Here is an 18,971-nt window from a genome sequence, read left to right as displayed (position 1 = left end):
TGTAGAACCAGATGAGGTAACTGGTGGAATCCAAAGCAGAAAAGCAACCTCGCACCTTAACGCTAAAGGGGAACAATGGCGCCCTGGTCCCGGTGGAAACAGGCCGCGGAAGTCGTCACCACGCAGCGGAAGTCGTCACCACGCAGCGGAAGTCGTCCCACGCAGCGGAAGTCGTCCCACGCAGCGGAAGTCGTCACCATGCAGCGGAGGTCGTCCCACGCAGCGGAAGTCGTCACCACGCAGCGGAGGTCGTCACCACGCAGCGGAAGTCGTCACCACGCAGCGGAGGTCGTCACCATGCAGCGGAAGTCGTCCCACGCAGCGGAAGTCGTCACCACGCAGAACGCAGACAGACATGACGAGGCAGCCTGGAAACCATCCTTCCTCAGAGATGCTGCGGCTTCTTTTAGACTAGAATGTTCCCTCTACCATTTCCCTCAGGCTTCCCAAGCTTTAATTCACTAAAGAGGGAACTGATCACGTCAGGAGCAAAACACTGCTTTGTTTATATAATTGTATGATCATAAATTTGGAGATTCTCAAAGAACTTTAGCTTTGTGCAGACAGTCACATCTTGAGGTTAGCCACTCCAAAAGCAGTAGGTCCCTATTTCAAATTCCTGCGAGGTAGACACATTACTGTTCCAGTTGGAAGGAAGACACTTGGACGGGTCGGTGACTTGCCCCAGGTCCACGGCAGGCGATGAGACCTGACGACAGGGCCCAGCAGGCTCAGCATCCAGGACGGGCCACCTCACACCGGATGCTCAGTTTTTCACCCCTGTGGTCCAGGTTGCGATACAAATCTTTTTACAAACGTGTTTATTTGTCCTCAGAAAATCCCTAAAAGTGTGATTCAGGGAGCCCTGACCTCTTACTACACAGACAGACCCGTGTAGGGAGGAAGCTGGGCCGTGTAAGCTCACGCTCCTACTCCCGGGCTGTGTGCTCCTGGGTGAGTCACCTCGTGTCCCAGCTCCCCAGCTGTACTGTGCAGTGGGTCTGAGCAGCTAGCTCAGGATGATTGAGAGAAGCCAGTGAGTAAATCCACTGCAAGCCTGGCACATAGGTGGTTAGTAGCCCGTTACCAAATTACCCCAGACAGCGTGTGTGAACTTGCGTTCCCTAGAAGCAAACATTTCTATTATGTTGAATCACTAAAATGTTGTATTTGAACTTCTCTGACTCATAGCCTCATGGGTGCATACCCAATTCCTGACCTGTTTCTCGTTCGCAGATTCCTAAGTGTCCCAAAGAGCCTCGGTCTTTCAATGTTCTCAAAGCAAAAAGCACCACCTCCCCCCACAAAGTGAGTCCATGACATTTGCACAGATTATCTGCACTAAAAACAGACAATATGCAGGCTTTTGATCAGTCCTCACCCTCCCAAGAGCTTAACGCAGTCTGAGATCTTAGTTTTAGCCTCATCACAGAGAGTTCACTGGCTCCCCCGATTCTGCGCTAACCTCTGAATGCCCCACACGTCAGCAAGTGCACCAGCCTTCTCTGGGTGCTATTTACCATTTATTCACAAGGGCACTGAGCACTTCCTATGTGCAGCAGTGTGCTGACTGCGGGAGCAGGAAATGAGACATGTGAGTGCCTTGTCAGCACAGGTTCTTCTGAGCCTGGGAACTTGCTGTACATGAACATAAAAACAACTACACATATAACCCTTTATAGGAACAATTAACCAAACTTCTTAAGATGGTGTTGGGGTAGGAGTATTGTGTATAAAATTTGTCCTTATTTTCTAAGGTTTGGTCATGTAATCATGGCGTGTATAATGAAAAATATGTATAGCCATATCAAAGAACGGCACGGTAGATCTGGAAAACTGTGCCTTCATGGCATGCTCCAGCTGCTGGGCATATCTGGGGCTCGTGCCGGCACAGGGTGGAGATCCAGCCCATGTGCGACAGGTTGAGGTTCTGCGTAGAACTCTAATTACAGTCATGAAAAGGAGTGCTCGACAGGGAAACTGAGACAGAAAACCAATTTCTACGTGCGGGCACGTATCCCTAGCATGTCCAGTGCCGGATCAATCCCCAGAGAACTAATTCCAGCTTGCGCCAGCTGGTGGGGTGTACTTCCTGCCCGGCTGGGAGTGGTTCAGGATGCTGGGGGCGCTGGCCCTGGCAGGCAGGCAGAGCTGGCAGGGAGGAGTGTCCTGAGAAGCCCTGCCTGGTGACAACCCCATCCTATCACAATCCCACCACAACTCAACCATGTTTGCCAGGTTTATCCATCCTCTGAACATATTTAAGACATCTTTCAGGAATTTTTTGTATCATAAAAAATAATTTTTATTCACGCAATCTAATTTTTAAGTTGTTTTACTGCCTCCTTCTCAAATTCAGAAAATGAATAGGATGCTAGTAATACCCGTGCTGAGTGCAGTAGTAGGATTACTTGATAATTTTGCCATATTTTAAAATGTGATCCAGCTACACAGTGTTGTTAGTATGTTTATTGGCTGCCATGTTGAGTTTGTGGTCATTATGTGAATTGAGTTTTTGTCATTTATATCAATTTTATGTGTGTCATTTCACTTATTTTTTGTGTGTGTTTGCAACTTTCACAGTCTATAGAGATTATTTGGAAATTCTGAAAATTTGTTTTCATTATAAAAGCAAAACCTGTTTATTGTAGAAAACTCAGTCTGCAAAAAAACATGAAGAAAATTCAAATCCATAATCCGATCACAATGGTGATCATTTTAATATATTCATGCATCACTCAGTTCAGTGTATTTTTAAAAAATCACAGTGCAATTACTGGCTGGGTTTACTGGACAAGCAAGACTCAGCATGCTCATCATGTTCATAACATCCTCCCCTGTGGTTTCATTCACCTAAATTACTCTGCAGCTACCATGTGACACTGCCCCCTAGCTAGATCTGGCGGGTCTGCATGGGCACTGCTCTGAAGGGCAGAGTACTAGGCATAACAATAGCCCCCTAAAGATGCCCACACCTCAATCCCTGGAACCTGTGATATTTTATGTTACATGGCAAATGGGAATTAAGATACAGATACAAAGAGCGATTACCTTGGATTATCCAGGTGGGGAAAATGTAATCACAAGGGCCCTTCAAAGTGGAAGAAGTAAGCTAAGGAGGAGAGTCTGAGGAAGAGAGGTGACAATGAAAGCTATGCCGCTGGCTTTGAAGATAAACAAGGGACCATGGGACAAGCAGCATTGGCCACCTCAAGCACCTAGCAAAGGCAGGGAATGGATTCTCTCCGAGAGCATCTAGAAAGGAATGCACCTCCAGTGGTACCTCCATTTTAGCCCAGGGAGACTCATGATGGACTCCTGAAATACAGACTGGAAGATCATAAAGTTGTGTTGTTTTAAACCACTGGCTTGTGGTAATTCATTACGGCAGCGATAGGAAACTGAATTCCTCTTTCCTTCCTTTCCTCTTTCAAAACATAAGGGCTTTTTATATGCCAGGTACTGTGTTAGGTGCTGGGGCATTATGCTAGATGCAGGAGACAGCAGTGAAGGGACACACAGAAGGAAACAGAAATAGAAATAAAAACAACTGACGCCACCCTTAATTCCATAGCTTAGTGGTCAATTTACCAGAAGAGCTGCGGCCTTTGCCTCTTTGCCTGGAGACAGTTCTCCATGGCCTCTCACATCTTGTGAGAAGAGGCACTGAGGAGACTTTGTTCAAGATTATCTTTCAAATCACCAGTTATACAGAATAATCAAATAGAATTTAGGCCAGAAAAAATGTCATTGATACAACAGGTACAAAAAAGAAATTTCACAATAAAACTCTGATCCATTTTATATGGATAACAGCAAGTTAGATGAATTTAAAAATATTGATCATGAAGTCTGAGAATAATTTCAGTAAAAATAAAAGTGGAAAAACTGGAAATGTAAACTAAGAAACTAACTGGCTTATGGCATTTCCTCTGGAAATACTAGATTGAAAATTGTCTGTTTGTATACAGTTTGTATACTCTAATTATAATGCTGTATCCAGTATTTCCTCAAAGCCAAAACATTGGGTTCTAACGCTGTGATCAAAACTGAAGAGGTATATTTCTTACAATAAATACCCAACTGAAATACTTGGGTGAAACTTTTGAAAGAAATGTCATATTGAAATTGACTGTCCATGTACTTGATAAAGCAGAGAAAAAAGAATTTTGGAGAGTTTTGTTTCTTACTTGATTCCACAAGTATGGTCTTCATCTGATTTTCTTGTGAATGTTTCTATACCAGTAAGTGAAATAAAACATTTCAAGATTTTTTTTCTGATTACTTATACAAAAGATTGCAAATATAAAATTAAATTAAAAGGGCATCTTATTTATCCAAGATACTTATGCAATCTTAAATCTTTTCTTGTCTTCATTATAGAAACAAATTGAAAAATAGAATAAAATCACATAAAGTCCCACCACTCCATAATAATCATAGTTACTTTTCACATTTCCTTCCAGTTTATGGGACCTCATATTTTATATAATATCATACAACAAAACATATTACACAGTATGACCTTTAATATAAAAGTGATATATTCTTAAGAAGTTTTACTAATTTCTAATTCTCTATATTTTCATAATCATATTAGGAATAAATTAAATGCTGCACATAAAAGTAACACTAGAAGGCTAGTAAAGCCATATAACCCTCCATCAACTTTTTCCCAGAGTGGTGAAAAACCAAAAGGACTAGAAAGATTGAATGGATTGTCAAAAATACCTGAAATCAGCTCTATAAATTGAGAAACGTATGTCACAGGTCAATTTGGATTACCAATTGATCTATATAGTCTACCTTATACTATATACTATAGATACGGTGCCCATTAAAAGAGACTGACTAGAGAGAGAAGACAAAATAAAGGTAAACAAAGAAAAACCAGTTCTCCCGACCCAGCTTAAGGAAGGTTTCTACCAGCAAACATTGTGTCGTCTTCAAAGTTGGAAGCGATTGCTCTGACAAGACACCTTGAGGCAGTGCGGTAGGTCTGTTCTTACTGGAGGAAACCCTAGTGTCCTGGCAGAGGTGAATAAGTATTTTGAGGACAAAATAAAGCACACATTGCCCAAACACGTTTGAGAAAGGGTGTATATTTGTGTCCTCCTAGAAACATACAAAGGAAGCCAGCATTTGAAAGACTCTCAGAAATCATGCATCAAGTGTAACTTTGTTATTTCAGAATTTCTCACATTTTTTTTGAGAAAGAGATTCACCATGTTTCCCCCTTCAAACTTATCTCACAAAGATGTCCTACAGAGACCAGTTTAGAAAATGCAGACAGTCCAATAGATACCTATTCAGAGTCTCCTCCAATCCTTTAGATGTTAAAAGACTGTTGTAGCAGTTTGTGGTTCATTGCTCTCGAATAACCTCTTGTTTCATGTCTAATTTCATCAATTACCCACCCCACAGTTACTTCCAAGTAGCCTCCCCTGCTTGCCTGTCACCTTTCAGTGACTGCACGACCACTAGCATCCCTTAAATACTAATAAATCCAGACACTGATTTCATGAAACATAAGCTATGATGACAATGACTACTACTAGTAGTGCTACCGCGTCTCCCCGAAAACAAGACCCAGCCAGACTGTCACCTCTAATGCATCTTTTGGAGCAAAAATTAATGTAAGACCCGGTGTTATGTTATATTATACTATATTACATAAGACCCGGTCTTATTTTACTATAATATAAGACCTTATTTTACTATAAGACTGGGTCTTGTATTATGTTAGATAATATTATATTATTATAGTAAAATAAGACCGGGTTTTATATTAATTTTTGTTCCAAAAGATGCATTAGAGCTGATTGTCCAGTTGGATTTTATTTTCGGGGAAACACGGTACTACTACTAGTACTAGCAGTAGTAAGTTGTGAGAAAATCTCCAGAGATCTTCGCTGAGTCTTCCCCACGCTTTGAAGGGTAATACTCCTTTACCATCTTTTATCCTTTGTCCTTTACCATCTAACTCCTTTATAAAAGAGGAGGTCTCACTAAGTTCTAGAACTAATCTAACCTCTAGAGGCTGGAAAAGTTATGTCTTTAGAACAATTCCAAAGCATTAATTCAGAGCTTTCCAGTGGGGTTGCTGAAGCAAAAATAGTTGTCAAGTGTGTAGAAGACAGCGCCCCCTTCAGCTCGAGGGTGGTGGGGCAGGACCCACAGGGCAGGGCAGCTGTCCCCCAACCTCGCTACAAGTAGATTCGCAGTCTTCTCTGGGTGCCTTACTAATATCATCATATTTTATGTTGCCAGGGCATGAAAACGTTGGAAAGAAGCACATCAATATGCTCAGAACATTTGTATAATGACCCACATTTCCATAAGTTGGAAAAGAACATTAATATCGAATAAAGAAATCACAAAATTCAGAAAGAATAAGAAACACACACAAACATATACATATATATAAATGACATTATTAGGAACATTTTTGACAATCTCTAAGACATTGTAGTAGAAATATTTAACTTTGAATTAAAGGATAGTGCTTAAAATATTAGTAATGGAAATTATATTATTCCTAAAATGTGAAAGACTCATAGGAAAAGGTGGTTATATTGAACACTTTCTTTTTAAACCAAGAGAAACATCCAGGAAAGCTTCTAAATGAGGTTGGGCTACTGAAAAGTGGTGCCCTTTGAATATTATAACCCATGGAATTAAACCTTCCTTTGATTACACAGTTTACATTGCTATGATTTATTAAATATAATTTGCATGGAAATGACATACTACCTAGAAGACACTATTAAAGAGCCTATGATCGATAGCAAGGACACCGCAGCAACTGAATCATGCCGTATGCTAAGCGAGGCAGAGCAGCATGTGTGAGCTATGATTTGTAGTGTGTGTTCTCACAAGAATTAACGACAGGAAATCATACTGATGAATCAAAGGCTTAGTCAGTGAGTACACACAATGAGATAACACTATCAGAACAAAACAGACTGATGCTTTTTAAATTACCGCCTGATAGAGTACACGAAACTCAACAAAAGGCAAACTTTTGACAGTATCTTTGTATTTTCCAGATTTACAGAGCAATTCTGTTTGAATATTAAATAACCACGTTTTCAAATTTCCACTCCTTTCCTAGACTGATAGCTGGAAGCAAATTTCAGAATAACTTTTGATGGAGAAATATATTCAAAGCAAGAATTTATGCTAACCAAATATCCATCTGTCTTCTACATAAGGCCATTCAAGTCCTCCTAGAATCTGTGTTAAAACACATGTACCCTTTTGCTGGGAACATTACTTATTCCTCCCCCAAATGAGGACAAACATGTTAACCATCCTGGAGTCACATGGCCCTCAAAGATCTCACATTCCACTATGGCTGCCAGCCCAAGAATGCCCCTCACTTCTTTTCACTATTCTTTCCTCTTTGTCCTCCCCATTCTCATTTGCACCGTCCTTCCCATCAGAGATGTTCACACCAGGACGTCCAGGACACGTCCTGAGGCATCTGAAAACACAGCCCTGAAAACTAATATATTGTTGTTTTCTCTGTGTGTTTTGAATGTACATAAGTCGTTCCACCCTACAGAATTTGTTCTCAACTTCTAAGATCTATCCACATTGCTAGATATAAAAATGGTGAAGTACTTCTTACTGTATTGCGGTCCACTGTGCAGACACCATGCATTCGGATCGGCCATTCCCTTAGAGACACCAGACGTCCTGTAATTCCTTGCTATCATGAATCATGTATGCCATCGCGCTCATGAAGCCCCTGAGGATCCGCACACAGTGTCAGCCCAGAGCTGCGAATGCTATGCACGCAGCCACGTGGACAACTCACTTCACTACGTGTTATGAGTTACTCTCCCCCCAATGGCGCACGATGTTCTCATCCCTCCTCATTCCAGCCCAATGGCACAGTAGATGAGGAGCGGAGCGTGTCTTCAACTCAGGGAAGAACACGTGATCAGAGGTCTGGTGGTCTGGGAACCGGGAGTCCATTACATCAGCAACAACCAAGGAGGGAGGTACCAAGAGGGGCCGGGAAGATCCAGACTGTGGAGAGACCTAAGAGACATGGTGGGTGCTTCTTGATCCTAAAAGAAAGATTAGAGGCTCGGTTCCCCTGATTCTGCTGGTAGAACTGACTCAGAGCATTGCTACGTTAGGATTACTGTGACTCATTCAATCACTACCATCACTCTCCCCGCCCCCACCAAGTTTGGAGACCTCACAGAATTTCAGGTTAAACTAATGATATTCATATTCATCATTTCACTGTGATATCTATCTACCTATCTATCCATTTACATAGAGAGATAATCTTACTACCATCTCGCCTTGAGAAAACTCACCAAAAATAAATATTTTAGTATAATAAAATGATAATCATTGATGAACAGTAGCCAAAGAAAGATAAAGGAAAAGAGCCCTCAACACATGGGGGTATACTAAAGGATGTATACAGTGGTATATTAAAGGATGGTATAATCTCTATTAGTTTCTTCAAGCCATTCCCCAAATAGTTATTAGTCTTAAATATGAAAAATTCATTGCTATGGCTTCAGATTTCACATAGCAATTAGGCTTTGAGAAATTACCAAATGTCAAGTTTCCATGTAGTATCAAAGAATATCCACTATTATCTGAAAAGACTATTAAAGTTTTACAGGTTCAAATTCCTTTCAAACATCTCCATGAGGCCTGATTTTCTTCATATACTTCAACTAAAACAGCATATCACAGAAGAATGTATGTGGGAAAAAATAGGAGAATCCAGCCATTAAGTCAGACATTAGACAGATTTGAAAAGTGGATGGTAGAAGAGGGTAAAGGGGGTCAAATAGATGATGATGGAAGGAGAACTGACTCTGGGTGGTGAGCACACAGTGTGATATATAGATGATGTAATACAGAATTGTACACCTGAAACCTATGTAATTTTACTAACAATTGTCACCCCCAATAAATTTAATTTAAAAGACGTAAAACAATGTCACTCTTATCAATTTTTTTTGGAAAACACAGTTATTTTACTTTTCATGAAATATCTTGTTTATGCTAACATATAGTGGGGATGGTTATGTTTAAATGAATTGATACATATGTTAATTTTTCTGTTTTAATTTCTAATATTACATATCATGATTGACAGAATCCTCACAAACATAAATTGAGCTCTTTGAGGTCCCTAGTTTTTATAGGGAAAAGGGATTCCTGAGCAAAATGTTTGAAAAACACTGATTTATTTCATTTTCTTTGAATTACAATTGAGGAACCTGTGATACAAAATGCTAAGATGACTCGATCCATGTCCTTTTAAAAACTCGACATAATACATCTATGAAACTGTATATATATTTCAAATTCCTGTTTCTTTGAGAAAGATGAATAGTATCATTGTTTCAGAATCAGAGCTACGTATTGAATAAGTTAACCATCCTTTGTTGAGTTCTATTATTTTGTTGAGTTCCACAAGATCTCAAGTAGATGAATACTAATAATATCAGAAAGTTTTTTTTGTTTCAAAATAAGAATGTGTCTAACAAAGTTCTATTTATATAATACATACACATATAACTTTACAAACTTATAAGTTTATAAGGTACATTTCACGATCTTATACTAAAGTTTTGAGACTATCCTGAGATATCTAAGTCTTATTTTAAAATGCAATTAAAAACTATTTGAGACAATTTTTCAGCCTAGCTACATTCCAAATTTATCTTTAGATTTCACTGCAACACAATTCCCAAAATTAATTTGACACATGCATTATAATCCCTCTACTATCTCCAAGAATGTGGCATCCTTCATGGAACGAAATCTTTTGATGCCGTCATGTAATAAACGTGCCATTCCACACCAATATAGTCACAAAAATCATACAGTACTTGCAATAAATAGAAACTGCTTTACATAACATCTTGATGAGGTAAACTTTTGTTGTATCCATTTAATACAGCAAGAAACTAAGCTGTAAAGACCTGTCCAGACTTGTCTCGGGTAAGTCATGGAGTTACTGGTGGATAGGAATCTCCAGTTTGGGGAGCTTGTTACAACACAATAACGGTCTCTCCTTTTGCAGTTAGAACCAAGATATATTCGAGACATGTTTTGTTCTATATTTTGTTTTTGTACTTCAAACAACACGAATAAATGGCATAGTAATATGAGTAGAATTTATCAGAAACCAGAACTCAATGTTCTTTGTTCCTCTAATTAATTAGCATTCTTATAAATAGTCCCTCTTGAGTATATAATGAATTTATCACTAGCTGAATACTTAAAAGAAAATCTGCATTTCCAAAAAGAAATGGAAAAGCTCAAAATGTAATAAATATTAATTGAGTGACACCTATGTGCTGGGGGTTTGAGGTGTGATGAACATGACAGGTAAGGCCACTGCGCTGACAGATTACCTTTGAGGGGGGAAAAGTACACAAATAACTGCATCTAGTAAAGTGCTATAGAAAATGAAACAACACAGTAATGACACAAAGTGACAAGAGAAAGGCAGGCTCCTTTAAAACCCAGAATAGAGGAGTGTGGCTGTGGTCTGGGTGTCGCAGGTGAGAAGGAAGGAGGTAAGGTTAGTGCACCAGGTGAGATGGAAGGAGGTCAGGTTGGTGCACCAGGTGAGATGGAAGGTCAGAGGTTAATGAACTTGGGGCAGGTCAGAGACAGTCAGGCAGGCCAGATGGGGCAGTGCTCATAAGCTAAGGTGGAGTTTGGACTTTATTCTCAGCCTAATGGGAAACTTTTGGAGGATTTTAAGTTAAGGAGTTATATACAATTTGCAATTGTAAGTGAGGGAAGGAAGTGAAGAAGGAAAAGGAATTCAGTGAATGATGATGGTAGTTTGAACCTGGAAGGTAGCTGTGAAATGAGAGTAGTGCTTATATTTGGGTTGTAGTTTGGAAGTAGTATCTATAGGACTTGACAGTGACTTGGACGTAGAAGTGAGGGAAAGAAAGGATGTATTTATTTTCACACATAAAATGTGAGCTATTAGTTTACATCAAAAGCATGATCCATAAAAATAAAACAGACTCCATCAAAATTAAAACTTTCACTCTGTGTTCTCAATAAAGAGAACAAAAAGAAAAGCTACGGATTGGGAGAAAACATTTGAAAACTACTTATCGAACCAAGAAATAATATCTAGAATATGTACAGAACTCAACAGCAAAAACCAATCAAATTAGTCCACGGACAAAAGACATGAAGAGTCATTTCACCAAGAAAAGATATATAAATAGCAAATAAACACATGAAATGATGTTTGACACCATTCATCAGGGAAATGCAAACCAGAACCACAATGAGATGGTTTCAGCACCATCACAAAGTTTTCTCATCTCACGGTAGGAAACGTGTCTGCAGTGTTCCGTACCTCATCAAGATGTAAAGCACTACACATCTTCAGAAGGGTGAAATAAAAAATAGCGACACTGTCAAATGCTGGCAAGCACATGGAAAACTGGATCTCTCATCCACTCCTGGGGGGAATATACACAGGTTTAGGTGCTCTGGCAAACAGTTTCCGTTTCTTTAAAAATTGAACATGCAACTATCATTCGACATCGAAAATGAATGCACTCCAGGCATTTATCCCGAAGAAATGAACTTACATTCACACAAAAATCTGTAAGTGGATGTTTATAGTAGCTTTATGCATAATAGCAAAAACAGGAAGCAAACTGTATGGTCTTCATTAGGTGAGTGGTTAAATCATGGAACAGAATGCATACATAGCGTGGACCACTGCTGAGCAATTAAAAGGGAACGAACTACCAGGTTTCCCCGAAAATAAGACCTAGCTGGACAATCAGCAATAATGCATCTTTTGGAGCAAAAATTAATATAAGCCTGGTCTATAGTATATTATATTATATAAGACCCGGTCTTATTTTTTTAACATATTAATTTTTGCCCCAAAACACGCATTAGAGCTGCTTGTCTGGCTAGGTCTTATTTTCGGGGAAATATACAGTATGTAATATTCTGGAACTGACAAAATTATAGAAATGGAGAACTGACTGTTGGTTTCCAGGGGCTAAGGAGGCAGGAGTGGTTAAGGGGAGGAAGGGAGTGTGGTTATAAAAGGGCAACATGAGGGACCTGTGGTGATGGACATACTTGTCAATGTCAACATCCTGGCATGATATTGTTTTATTGTTTTGTAAGATGTTTCTATGTTACTTTTGGGAGAGATGGGTAAAGGCAGTGGCTCCCTCTGTGTTATTTCTTACAACAGCATGAGAATCTACAGGTATCTCAAAGTAAAAAGTTCAATTAAAAATTAACTAACAGAAAATATTTATATATATATGTATGTAGAAAGAGAGTGGGGGGAAACATCTTTCACTTAAACACATGATAATGATAGGAGTTGTGGAAGTTTTGGCTAGGACTCCAAAAGAGTCAATAGCAAGGAAGGAGCACGACCACCCTGTAGGACTGCACAAGAAGTAAGGCTATAGTTGCAAGTCCAGAAAGTTCCCACCCGAGACCAGGAAGACAGTCCCTGTAAGGCAAGGGCTTTCCCATCAGCTGCTCCCATTAAATCCCCTCTTTTTCCACACTGCAACCTCAGGGGGCCTGGAGGCCAGACCCCGATGGAGCTGGAGCGTCCCACAGGGAAAGGGAGCAGCAGCATGCTGTGCCCTCACGTTCCCACCTCCCAAACTGCCAGCCTCATGCCTGCAACTGGCCTGGGGACGGGGCAGCAAGAGAAGACTTAACCCAAAGCCAAAATTAAATTTTGACCTCGTATTTGTTTGCGAAGCTTAAATAACCAAATAATGGTTTCCAATATTTAAGAATGGCCAGAAAAAGCATGAAGACCATGTCACCTTTCATCCAGGGACAAGCAAGGCCTCACAGAAAGGGTTGTAGAAGAAAAGAATTTGCTTTACAAATGTACACCACACATCCTGCTTGCTCAGTATACCAAATACAAAGGTAATCTCCTGCTACATCTTAACAAAACTTTTCCAAATTACACTCTTGGCGTGTGGCTATACGAGCGCGTGTGCATATACTCAGCCATGCAGAACTGTGTGCTCAGCCCGCAGCCTGACTCTAACGCCTGTTCTCAGGACTGCCGCTCCGACCTGCCTAGATGTGGGGTGTTAGTCCTTCACCAGAGGAGTTCAGTGTTCCTGAATTAGGTCACGTACTCAGCAGTAATTCAGTACCACCATGGGAACTGAGCATTTTGGCTTGACGCAAAGTTCAGTCTTCAGAGGAATAGCAGAAGCATTACGGTTGGAAATGCAAGTTAGAATCCAGCTCCCACCCAGGAAGAGAAAATGTCCAATTCTGTCCCTTCAGTCGTGCTTTCCAAGCTCCCGTGGCCACTGGCCAAAGCTGTTTTTCTCTGCTAGCTTTCACCAGGATCGACAGGCTTTGATTTATGGTACATCTGACCCATAAATGGACAGGAGAAAAACGGGAGAGATCATTCCGATCACAGGGAATGATCAGACTGGCTGTGACTGGCCCGTGAATACTAATCCTGCACATTCCTAAGGCACCTGACGCGGACGCCCAAGGAGCAGCTGGGGTGGACAGAGAAGAGCCTGTCATTTCTTTGGATGTACTCACTCATAATCTGAAACAGATTTAGCATCTGAGCCATATTTGGTTTTATTATCTGTTTTGAGCATATACACAAGGATTGCCTTTTTATATTTATTTGAGAATTTTTTTAATTTAGACATTTAATTCTAAATGTAAAAATTACAGTACTTGCATTGGCTATAATATTCATACATTTTAAACAATGTATAGAAAGAACTAAATCCATTTTTTATGGTGGTTTGGTAAAAAGTAACAAAAATAATTTTCACTATTTTTCTGATCAAGATCTCTAGAATAAGGGCTTTCTTCATAATAATAATTTTTTAAATGGTAAAAAGTTCACTGGTACTTTGTAAATTCTGAGAACAGATCTCCTACCACCTATATAATTTATAAAATGAAATAAATGTTTTAAATCCCAAACATATCATTAAAAAATAAGCAGCACTTAATGATGGTATTATAGCATCAATCTCCCTCAGAATGTAGGTTTTTCTCTTTGATTCATCACAGAATGCACTTCCTTTCTCTAGTCGTGTTTACCATTTCATATTTTGGAGGGAGAAAATATTCAACTTCAAAGTAAAAATTAAGTTGTAAAAACAAACAAACAAATTTAAAAAACAGTATAAAAGCACCAAGGCTTCAAATGAACTACATCCCAAAATGTCATAACCTTTTAAAAACAAGAGTAAACTGCTAAAAGTATTTGCTTCATAAACAATTACTTTTCTTTTGTGAGAATAATTTTCTGAAAGAGAGCACTACAAGCTTTATATATACAGTATTTCACTTACCTTGAGAAGTCTAACTCATCATTTTCTGTAATACAGAGATACAGTGACCTGTTAAAGAAAACAGATGTAAAAGAGATAAATTAGGAATGAATCACTTCCATTTCAAAGGAACATTTCATTTTACTAAATCTTTCATCCTACAGATCATTAAAATAGTTGCATTACTAGTGTTTTAAAAATTGGAATCTATTTACAGAGAATGTTTCAGGAATTGTATAGTAAAAATAAAAACTTTTATAGAAACTAGTACTATATGTGCATTTCCTCCTAATTATCTATAAATATTTTTAAAGCTCTTTTCTCTCTTCTTGATAGTTTAAATGCTTTAATGCAATGAATATTTAAAAATACTATTGCAATCTACATAGAGTGAATATGAAAGAAAATCAGGGATTAGTCCACTTGTTGGAAGAGAATTTCCCTTCATCTGGACTGTTGTATTTACCTCTGAAACAGGGTTTGGGTCTCAAGGTCAAGCAGAATTGTCATCAGTGATTACACAACACCGTCAAAAACCATGTCTTTCCTCCTCCCTGTCTTCTTCCCCTTTCTATAAATCAATTAGGAAAGAGAAATCTTTCCCCCATTTTACCTTTTGGGTCGCCCTTTACTTGCCTGTCTTAGTCTTCCAGTCTATTAATAGGTACAATTTCTGACTGCCTTTGTTTTCCCTCCTTGCATTACTTTAGCTTATTCTATACAACTCCATGTTCTTATTTTTCTGTTTCCTCCAGCTGTCATGGGAAATTACCTTGCTCTAGCGGTGGCCTCCAAGGAAATTACAGGCCAAGCTATCCCAGAAGTCACAGGACAGACAGCCTCACAGACCAAAAAGGGGTTGCTCCAATCATACAGCTTATTACGTCAGTTTAAAGCAAGAGGAAAGAGATGGAGCACGCTGCCTCACGGAGGACTGGGTGCGAGTGGGAAGGACCACACTGCAAGAATACCGTTACACAGCGTCCATATGTCCCTGTCCCCCTCTCTCTCCCCTCTCTCCTGCATCAGCCTTCCCCACGGATGGTCAGGAGACAGGCTGATGTTTCAGCAAGGAGGTCAACAGACAAAAGATACCTGGGGCCATTACACACACTTGCGCCATTAAAGAGAAGCAGTGGCACATATGCCTCCCACAGCTGCAGCTGCCCAATAGCCTGCCAGCAGCTCACAGGTCCTCTCAGCAAGTGTGAGGCAGACCACACTGCGTCCAGACTAGGACCACGCGTCTCCAGTGCAAAGGTGACAGGGCTGTCAGCCCAGAGAGGGCATGTCGTGATTTGGTCTTTCCCTCCATTTCCATCCACACATAACACTCGTGTTTGTTCCACTGTGCATTTCATTTACTCTCTTGAGCTTTACACCTTTAGGATTACTAGCTGATTTAGTCTCTATAGGTAGCACTTCTTATGAACTCTGCCATGTCTCACGAGCTGCCTGCTTACTCATTCTCTGTACTGAACACATCCTAGGAAACTCACCCATCCATTCCGTGCTCTCTAGCAGAACTGCTTTTCTCAAATAATACAGCAAACTCATATTACACTAAGCAACATTTAAGTATTCTTCATTTATTCAGTTAAATTTCAGTTAAATGTATTCACATTACTTATAATGTCTTTGTACTATTTTATTCTTTTCACCTTGCTTTTTCTCCCTTTCCTCCCAATTTTGGTCATTTTGAAAAGACACTTAGACATGTGTTGTGCAAAATTCTCCTCCACAATTCAAACTTACTCAATTCTCCATATGTTTCTATTTGGTATTAACATATAGTCTGTGAAATATCTCTCTCCTTACTTTATATTCCAGGAAATCAATGTTTTAAAAGTATCTATGTAATCACAATACCCTTAAAAAATCTATTGACAAATGATGAGCAAAACCACTGCCATCCATGTCTCTTCTGTAGTCTATCTATTTGACACACGAGGCTGATTAAATATCCTGTTGGGCCACAGCCACACCTGGCCTTAGCAGTTGTTCCGGTGGGCTCAATAAAAGCACAGGCTGGAAACCTTCCGCACCTCATGGCCTGGGAAGCATTTCCACTGGTGGTGTGGAATGCTGACTGTCTCTTCGCCCTCCCCAACACAGCTGCTCACACCAGTCTTTCCAAGAAAGCTCAGAAAAGTCAGAGTCAGCCTCCATGAACAGGTTCATCAGTGAACACCGATTGTTCTTCACGAGGCCCTGAGACAGCAGAGGTTACCAGCAGATTTTGACATTCACTTTCTTTTAAGTGCTTGCCTGAAAAGTTCTGCTTACCAAATGTTGCTTGTTTCCAAAAGTCATTTTGAAGCCCATCTCTTTCATTTAGAATTTTCTCTTAATTATATTCGTAAAAAAAGTACAAGCAAGAAGTCGTTTGGGGGAAAAAAGATAAAAACTTTAATATGTCTGGAAGATTGGGTACATAAAGACTAGAATGAGGCTGAGAGGATTGTATATGATGCTAAGAGGTTTCGATTTTTACCCCCTTGAACATAGACCTCTACTGTCCAATACGGTGGCCACTCACCAGGTATGGTTAATTACATTTAATTAATTAAATTAAACCCAAAACAACTCAGTTCCTGGTATAGTAGCCATATTTCAAGTGCTCAATGGCTACCTATGGCTACTGGCTGCTATATTGGTAGGGCAGGGCGCATATCTCTATCATTATAAAAAGTTCTATTGACAGTGAGTGCTACCTTAGACATTGAGGAAACATAAAAACGTTTTGAGCAGAGTTGGAAATAATTAAATGATTATTTTCCACAAATCTTGAGGAAGAATTTGATAGACTGGAAAGCAGTAGGCCGATTGGGATATGAATCAGAAAACACATCATCCGTAAGTTGTGGTTACAGAAATGGACTGGTGTGCGTGTAACTGTGTGTGTGTGTGTGTGTGCATGTGTGTGTGTGTGCATGTGTGAGTGTGTGTGTGAGTGAGGATTGGAGGCAGGGGCAGAGCTGTAGTCACAGCAGATATGGAGGCTGAGGGAGAGGGGGCGTCCTCCTTATTCCGGAGAACGGATGGATATTGATCCTACTCTATGAAATAGGAAATGCTGTGGAGTGGAATTTTTTTTTTTTTTTTTTTTGAGAAGAAGGAGGTGAAAGATGAACTTAGGTTTTAACAATTTTAAGTATGAGATTGTGAGGGACATTCTAGAAGATGTATAATAGGCATCTAGATGTATACATTTGGAGGAATTATTCTCAAGTAGCTTAAGAGGAGATGCATAAATTGTTATGTGGATCTCTCATTACTTCCTTAAACTAAGTGCCTAGAAGAGAAATTGCTTTTTCAAAGAGTATGAATTATATGTGGAGACTTCTTCTTCCCGTCTCCCTGCCAGGCACATTCCCTGGTGGCCCTACGTTGTGGGGAACAGCTGTCACAGATGGGCATGTTCGATACTCTACAGGTGTGTTGGCATGGTCTGGTGTTTTCAACTCATTGGCTGGGAGACAGGTTTCAGAGTCTTGTCTCTGTGAAACTGGGACAACCCTGCTGGATTCCAATGGCTTTGTACATACTATAAGGTGGTACCTATTTGCATCTTTATCAGTCCAGGTTCCAGGCAGGAAAACAGAAATCATTTAAAGAATTCTAAACAGGTAGCATTCATTAGACTATGGAGAAATGTTCCCACAGGTGTAAAAGCTAGAAGAGCAAAAAGGGGACCTTCAGATTAAATCAGAAATTCCTAACTGCAGGAAGTGGCTGCTAGTCCGAGAGCTAGTAGCGTACAGAGTGAGGGTGGTATTATCAGAGCTCCAGAGCAAGGTCATGTGAGGGCGGGAAAAGGTTGGGCTGCTGCAACTGGCTCTGAGATTTTGTAAAGGACACAGCCATTCCCCAGGATACCAGAAGCGGAGAGTAAAAGAAGTGAAGAACAACAATTTTCCCATGACCACCTTCTGATTTCCTGTTGTGCCTCCTCTTGGCAGAAAGTTACTGGAAGCCACCTTGGCAAGGACGGCTGGGAAATGTAGTTTGCAGACTCCCAGCCCAACCATCATCATAGAGCACAGTTTAGGTAAATATGGGGCTCAAAGATCACAGGCAAATAACCTGCACTGCACTTCATTAGGTACAAAAAATTTCCTCCTGTACGTAGTTAACTCCATAAAGAAATTCTCATTTATTTGGTCTTGCATCTTTTATGAACGTGATAAACTGTAGGGTCTATCACAGTGACTGCCACATAAAATGCTCAGTAAGTATCACTAAATATTTGAGAGAACAAATGCCTATTCCTATCACTGATAAATAGTTCAAGTCAGTACTCAACTTACAGGACTGCCATGCAATGTAAGCTGCTTTTTAAAGAAACACACTTTAACTCATATGTACAAATCAGTACTGTCTTTTACAATGTAAGTCGGCCCCTTGAAGTTAACATACGTATTCAAATAGTGCTGCCACGCTCAACAGATTTTTAGAACTCCTCTTTTGAAACTCTTTCAGAACTACTTCTTGAGAAATACATGAGAATCAGTAGAATCTAGTCCTGCCCATTTGGCCTAGCTTGACTTAACCAGGTTCTGACCTGGAAGTTTTAGTATCATTTTCATAAATGAAATCCACTCTGGAAGAATAAACACTTGTTAC

General features: G+C 39.9%; 1 protein-coding gene across 4 annotated transcripts in view; it reads right to left on the bottom strand.

Annotated features, from left to right (window-relative positions):
* PRSS12 (serine protease 12) overlaps positions 1 to 18,971 on the bottom strand; it is a 98,470-nt gene that overhangs the window by 77,982 nt on the left and 1,517 nt on the right. For all 4 annotated transcript variants that reach the window (XM_019744510.2, XM_074338567.1, XM_074338566.1 and 1 more), the window contains exon 2: positions 14,367 to 14,414. The gene's annotated coding sequence lies outside the window, so the exon portion shown is untranslated. The remainder of the gene's footprint in view (positions 1 to 14,366; positions 14,415 to 18,971) is intronic.

Source organism: Rhinolophus sinicus, linkage group LG07 (genome assembly GCF_036562045.2).
Source record: "Rhinolophus sinicus isolate RSC01 linkage group LG07, ASM3656204v1, whole genome shotgun sequence".
In the NCBI taxonomy this organism is placed as follows: Eukaryota; Metazoa; Chordata; class Mammalia; order Chiroptera; family Rhinolophidae; genus Rhinolophus; species Rhinolophus sinicus.
This window is presented reverse-complemented; position numbering and strand designations above follow the sequence as displayed.